This window comes from Lepidochelys olivacea (genome assembly GCF_965140295.1).
Source record: "Lepidochelys olivacea isolate rLepOli2 genome assembly, chromosome: 24".
In the NCBI taxonomy this organism is placed as follows: domain Eukaryota; kingdom Metazoa; phylum Chordata; order Testudines; family Cheloniidae; genus Lepidochelys; species Lepidochelys olivacea.
Window position 1 is genome coordinate 11,203,524 of NC_140434.1, and position 7,655 is coordinate 11,211,178.

Consider the following 7,655-nt stretch of genomic DNA (forward strand, 5'->3'; position numbering starts at 1 on the left):
GGCTGTTACTCTGAGAGCTGGAACTGAGCATCATTAGCATGTACAAGAATCCAGTCTGGTCTTTCAAAGTCATGCTGGTCTTTGTTTGGGATATTCTGGCATTAACCACTGCAATGTCAGGGAGCCTGTGCTCTGCATGCTCTGCACATCTACCATAAAGCATCTGATTCAATTCACACTGTAATGAATGGTATTTCTCCATTGACTTCAGTGAGTTGTTCTTGAGGCCCTATCATTTGGCATTCACTCTGGTGGAGGGCACTACAAGGCCTATAAACCTCTGAAGACCCTGCGGGGAAGTTCATTTGAATATATAGAACTTTAATGACTGTTTGTGAAGTACTTTGGTATCCTGAGTTCTAAGGACACCACTTAACATCTGATACAAGTTTTTGTTTCCTTATTTTCTATGCAAATAAAAAGAGGCACATTATGCAGAAGGTCACAGAAGGAGTCAGTTGCAGAGACAGAAATAAAACCATGTGGTCAGATTTATCATGCCACATGCTACTTGCTGGGTTGAACATTATTAGACTGCATTAAAAGACAACATTAGTTAAGTGTCTTGTGAGTTTTTTTAGCTTCTTTCTACGCAACTTATATGCAGGGTGCAATTTGTAATGAAAGAGGTGCCATACCTGACCTGTCAGGCCGACAGGTGGGCTTTGAATGATTCCTTAAAATGGATGTTAATTATTTATGGTAAACAATCTGTTCCACCTTCTATTTAGCTGTGACATTTGAATACATTTCTCAGACTTGAAGAAGAGCTCTCTGTAAGCTGAAAACCTTGTCTCTCTCCCCATCAGAAGCTGGTCCCATCAACAATATATTGCCTCACCCATCTTTTCTCTCTAAAATCCTGGGACCAACAGGGTTACAATAACATCTTTTCCTAGTGAGCTGTTTGGAAGCCAAGAATGTGAAGGGTCCAAGAGGGTTCAGGATCAATGGTAAATAGTCTCTAAGGTGCCACAAGAACTCCTCTTTTTTTTTTCTGATACAGACTAAAACGGCTCCCCTGCTGTACCCGGTCACCATGGATTGTAGAGTGTACTTTGGAGCAGTTCTCTGAAGCTATCCCGTGACACTTTTTCCTGAGAGCATACTCCCCGCTGGGGAAGTGTCCAGCTATTGCTCACCTGCTGCTAATTACTATTAGATACCTCCAGGAGGTATCCCACAATACCCACCATGACCACTTTGGACACCATTTTGAACTCTGCTCTCCTGCAGCCAGGTTCACAGGCGTGTGCCCCTCCCCTGTTAAAGTCCCGGGAAATTTTGAACTTGCTCTTCCCGTTTGCTCGGTGTGGAGAGCTCACATAGCTACTGCCCAGCTGAGCATGGGGGCTCCACGCAGCAAACACGTTCCCGCCTGGCGTACACGGGAGATGGTGGGTCTCCTGGGTGTGTGGGGAGAGGAGGCGGAGCAGGCACAGGTCCGCTCCAGCCACAGAAAGTTATTCCGGGCGTGGAGGAGAAGGGCCATGACGGCAAAACGCAGCAGAGCAGAGTAAAAATAAAACAGCTGCGGCAGGCACAGCAGGCAGAGCAGGAGGCTAAGAGTTGGTTTTGGTGCAGCTCCACAGAATGCTGCTTCTATCAGGTGGGAGATGAGTTCAGGGATGTGGTGTCTAGCCCCCCCCCCCCCCGCATTCTGCTCCTCTCATACCATTGTGTTCATTACCCACAGGACGATATTGTAGAGCCGTGCAGGACCCAGGCTTTCTGACATGGATGGATGGCTCGAAGGTTACCAGGGCAGTTGAAAAGCATCTGGAAACTAGTAGGATGCCTATGGAATGATGCGATTGAGAAACCTGCATCATGTGACACTGAGCCGACCTTAATGAGGCATTGCAAGCCCTTCCCGAAACACCCTGGGGCCGGTTGCGCTGTGGGATAGCCAACCACTGTGCGCTGCTGTCTGTGCCAATGCAAGATCTGCTACTGTATCTATGCTCTGCTGACCCAAGGAGCAGAGTGTGGAAATGCAACAGCAGTATATTCATAGCGGTGGTCGTGTGTCGACTTAACTTTGTAACCTTGTAGTGCAGACATGGCCTTAGGTGCCACGCTCACAGTGATTTCAGGAGGAGTTAGGCATCTAAGGAGCTCTGTGAAGTTGGGCCACAATGCTTGGTAAATAAGGCACGGAGCAGAAAGGAAAAGCAGAAGGCTGGTATTATGATTCAGAATGACTTTAATATGAGTAAGAAGAGGAGTACACAGCATGAGACAAAAAGAATGCAAAGTAGAGAGGATATATTTCAAGAGTTTCAAGAAGGTCTGCAATCCATCACGGGCTCCAAGGTGATGCATTTCACACCAGATGTTTTTGGTTCTTCATTACAGCTGTAAAGTTTGACCATCAAGTCCTATTTGCAACCATTTTAAGGTGCTAGGTTCATCCCAGTCAGAATCAAATGAGGCAAAGTACAACTTATGCCACAGATGAAACTACTTCTCCGCTATACAACTGATATAGCAAAGTTGAAAACAAAAGAATGGTATCTATGCATGAAAGGTCTAGAACACAGAGGGCTTCATTCTCATTGTCACTACGACCCTTTCAAACTGCTTTGTAAGAAGACTTCAAGTGAGTGTCAATGTTTTATTCACCCTCACTTAAAGGCTCTGTTTAATTTACTGTGTCAGAGGGACCTAAAGGGGCCTTCATGGAATTTTTGTTTGTCAAACTTGTGAGGCAGCAATACTTGGTAATGAATGAATGGCAAATAAATATTATTTTTTCAGGACAAAATATTAAGGACCAGTTGTGAGCTGGGTTAAATTGGCTCAGTTATACTGACTTCAGTGGAGCTATGATAACTTACCTCAATTTCAGTGTTCTAGCTACAAGACTAAAATTGTTCCATCCACTCCAAACAGAGCTTCCTCTAACCATGGAAAGGGAAGAGCATTTCTTCGATTTTCAGATGTCCTTGTAGTCAACAGAGCAGTAACAATTTACAGCAGCTCAGGATCTGGCCCATAATCTATAAAATGGAATTTTATACACAAGCGAACCACGGACCAGCTATTTAATAAAAATCAAAAAGCGACAAATTCTGAGGCTAGATATCAGGACCTGATTATGAGCTACAAATGAGAGAAATTGAAATACATATTTAAAGTGACCCTATTACTTAAAACATAGACATCTTCTGTGAACAAGCTATTACTATTGTAATCATATGACATTTGCATATATAGAACTTTAATGACTGTTTGTGAAGTGCTTTGGTATCCTGAGTTCTAAGGATACCACTTAACATCAGACAAGAGTGTTAGTCTCTTTATTTTCTATGCAAATAAACAGAGGTCCATTGTGCTGAAGGTTACACAAGGAGTCAAGGGCAGAGATAGAGCTCAAACCACATAGTCCAATTTCTCATGACACATGCTACTCTCTCAGTTGAACATTCTTAGACTGAATTACAAGACAACATTAGTCAAGACGGGTTGGATCACAGCAAACCCCTTGGGAACTGCCAACTGATATGCTGAGACTACCCCGAGCCTGTTACCCCTGGCAGCTTGGGACTTCAGTGCCCTGCCTGGTTTGAGCCAGAGATGCTAGCCTGCTGCAAACCCAGACCCAGGTCCTCTACTGCTGCAGGCTTAACTGAAAACGGCCTAAGAAGTATTCCCGTTTCTAACACTCAGATGCGCAGCTCCCAAGGGATCCAAACCCCAAATAAATCCATTTTACCCTGTATAAAGCTTATACAAGGTAAACTCATAAATTGTTTGCCCTCTATAACATGATAGAGAGATATGCACAGCTGTTGCCCCGCACACCCCTCCCCTCTCCACCAGGTATTAATACATACTCTGGGTTAACTAATAAGTAAAAAGTGATTTTATTAAATACAAAAAGTAGGATTTAAGTGGTTCCAAGTAATAACCAACAAAACAAAGTGAATTATCAAGCAAAATAAAATAAAACACGCAAGTTTAAACCTAATACAGTAAGAAAGTGATTACAGATGAAAAGGAGTACTTGTGGCACCTTAGAGACTAACCAATTTATTAGAGCATAAGCTTTCGTGAGCTACAGCTCACTTCCTCAGATGCATATCGTGGAAACTGCAGCAGGCTTTATATATACACAGAGAATATGAAACAATACCTCCTCCCACCCCACTGTCCTGCTGGTAATAGCTTATCTAAAGTGATCATCAGGTGGGCCATTTCCAGCACAAATCCAGGTTTTCTCACCCTCCACCCCCCCACACAAATTCACTCTCCTGCTGGTGATAGCCCACCCAAAGTGACAACTCTTTACACAATGTGCATGACAATCAAGTTGGGCTATTTCCTGCACAAATCCAGGTTTTCTCACATCCCCCCCACCCCCATACACACACAAACTCACTCTCCTGCTGGTAATAGCTCATCCAAACTGACCACTCTTCAAGTTTAAATCCAAGTTAAACCAGAACATCTGGGGGGGGGGGGTAGGAAAAAACAAGAGGAAACAGGCTACCTTGCATAATGGCTTAGCCACTCCCAGTCTCTATTTAAGCCTAAATTAATAGTATCCAATTTGCAAATGAATTCCAATTCAGCAGTTTCTCGCTGGAGTCTGGATTTGAAGTTTTTTTGTTTTAAGATAGCGACCTTCATCTCTGTGATTGCGTGACCAGAGAGATTGAAGTGTTCTCCGACTGGTTTATGAATGTTATAATTCTTGACATCTGATTTGTGTCCATTTATTCTTTTACGTAGAGACTGTCCAGTTTGACCAGATGAAATCTCACCCTCAGAGATGTTCCAGTAAGCTTCTTTTACAGACTTGGCTCCTTCTAGTCTGGGTCCAGCAATCAGTCCTACCTCTGTGGTTACTGTCCTTTGTTGCAGTCTCTTTCAGCAAAAAGAAAAGGAGTAGTTGTGGCACCTTAGAGACTAACCAATTTATTTGAGCATAAGCTTTCGTGAGCTACAGCTTACTTCATCAGATGCATTCAGTGGAAAATACAGTGAGGAGATTTATATACACACAGAACATGAAAAAATGGGTGTTTATCATGCACACTGTAAGGAGAGTGATCACTTAAGATGAGCTATTACCAGCAGGAGAGTGGTGGGGGGTGTGGAGAAAACCCTTTGTAGTGATAATCAAGGTGGGCTGTCATAAATATAAAGGGAAGGGTAAACCCCTTTAAAATCCCTCCTGGCCAGAGGAAAAATCCTCTCACCTATAAAGTGTTAAGAAGCTAAAGGTAACCTCGCTGGCACCTGACCAAAATGACCAATGAGGAGACAAGATACTTTCAAAAGCTGGGAGGAGGGAGAAAAACAAAGGGTCTGTGTCTGTCTGTGTGATGCTTTTGCCGGGGACAGAACAGGAATGGAGTCTTAGAATTTAGTAAGTAATCTAGCTAGGTATGTGTTAGATTATGATTTCTTTAAATGGCTGAGAAAATAGCTGTGCTGAATAGAATGAATATTCCTGTCTGTGTGTCTTTTTTGTAACTTAAGGTTTTGCCTAGAGGGATTCTCTATGTTTTGAATTTAATTACCCTGTAAGGTATCTACCATCCCGATTTTACAGAGGTGATTCTTTTCTACTTATATTAAAAGTCTTCTTGTAAGAAAACTGAATGCTTTTTCATTGTTCTAAGATCCAAGGGTTTGGGTCTGTGGTCACCTATGCAAATTGGTGAGGATTTTTACCAAACCTTCCCCAGGAAGTGGGGTGCAAGGGTTGGGAGGATATTGGGGGGAAAGACGTTTCTAAACTACGTTTTTTCAGGAACCCAGATAAAGTTTGGTGGTGGAAGTGGAAGTCCAAGGGTAAAATAGTTTGTACCTTGGGGAAGTTTTAACCTAAGCTGGTAAAAGTAAGTTTAGGAGGTTTTCATGCAGGTCCCCACATCTGTACCCTAGAGTTCAGAGTGGGGAAGGAACCTTGACAACCTTGAAGTGTCTCTGAGCCTAATAAGCGAGGTGACACTCCGTCAGCTCTGTACGTAATAAACTCCTATGCCTGAACTCTACCTGGTGTGGATTTATGTCCTTCACTTTCCCAAAGTTTGTTGCTATCCTTTCCCTTTGCCATGGGGACTGGGGATACGGCTATGGAAAGGGTTGGCCATGTTTCGCCCATGAGGAATAGACCCGGAACATGGAAAGACCAGGAAATGGAAAACAAGATACAGATTCACGGTTGATCTGATGGGCAATGGCTTTCAGAAATGCAGAGCGACCTCAGCTCCCATGGGAGCTGTGAGTGCTCAGCACCTCAGTAAATCTGCCCCATATCTCTATTTCCCAGCTTACACTTGTTGACTGTTTCCTCTGCTGCCTTGCATACTCTCTGCTTCGTCTAGAATAACCTGTTTGGGCATGAATCTAAATTCCATGAAGGCTCCTTTATGTCACTCTGACACAAACAATTAAACAGAGGCCTTAAGTTTGGGTGAAAAAACTTTTACACTCATTTGAAGGCTCCTGACAAAGCTGTGTAAAGGTGTCTTGGTGTCAAGGAGAATCAAGCTCTACGTGTTCTAGTCCTTTCCTGCATGTCTGCCATTTGCTTTTGTTTTCAAATTTGCTGTATAAATTGTTTACTGGAGAAGTAGTGTCTTCCGTGGCATAAGTTGTGCTTTGCCTCATTTGATTCTGACTGGGATCCACCTAATACCTTAAAATGGTTGCAAAGAGGACTTGATTGCAGGGCAGTGGCAGGGAGGGAATGGCACAACGGAGACGTGGGCAGGAGGGGGCTGTTGCAAGGGGCTGGCAGGCGGGGTGGGGGGTATATGTGCCCGGGGTTGTTGCAGGGGGGTGAAGGTGGCAGGGAGGGGTTTGCACAAGGTAGGAATGGGCAGGAGGGAGATGGCAGGTGGGGGGGGTCCCCAGGTTGATGCAGGGGTGAAGGTGACCGTGGCAGGCTGGGGGGTGGGTTGCTGGATGGAGGTTGCCCAGAGGCAAAAGTGGCAGGACCGGGTGGGTTGTTGGGGTGGGGGGTGCACAGGGGAGAAGGTAGCTGGTCGGTGGGGGTTGGAGGGGGTGGCACTGGCTGGGGGAGGGGTGCCCTGGTCGCTCAGCGGCAGCTGAGAGCCCCGGGGGTGGCGGGGAGCCCGGCTTGGCCCACAAAGTGGGGGAAGAAGGCGCAGCTGCTAGCACTAAACCCTCCCCTTCCCCGCTCCACCGCCGGCTGCTCCCCCAGGGGGAGGGACTGGCCGCACCGCGGGCGGCCCCTCTGGAGCCAGGAGATGGGCAGCAGCAGCAACCTTGTGCTCCTCTGTTTAAAAAAAATATGGGGGGCACCGCTTTTTGGTGCCCCCAACCACTAGGTGCCGTAGGCAGCCGCCTAATCAGCCTGGTGGTTGCACCGGCCCTACCCGATAGACCCCCCGGAACTCCCTCGCCTACCCAACCCCCGCCCATTCCCCGTCCCCTGACCGCCCCCCCAGAACTTCCACCCCCTCCAACTGCGCCCTGCCCCTTATCCAACCCCTGCTCCCAGCCCCGGCCCGGCCCCCTGACCGTGCTGCTCAGGGCAGCGTGTATGGATGCCGCGCGGCCTGCTGGAGCTCACAACCATGAGCCCCTTACCATGCCGCTCAAAACGTCAGGAGCTGCAGAGCGGCCCAGGAGGGGTCCAGAGCGCTGGCGCCGGCGGCACGGCACGCTGAGGC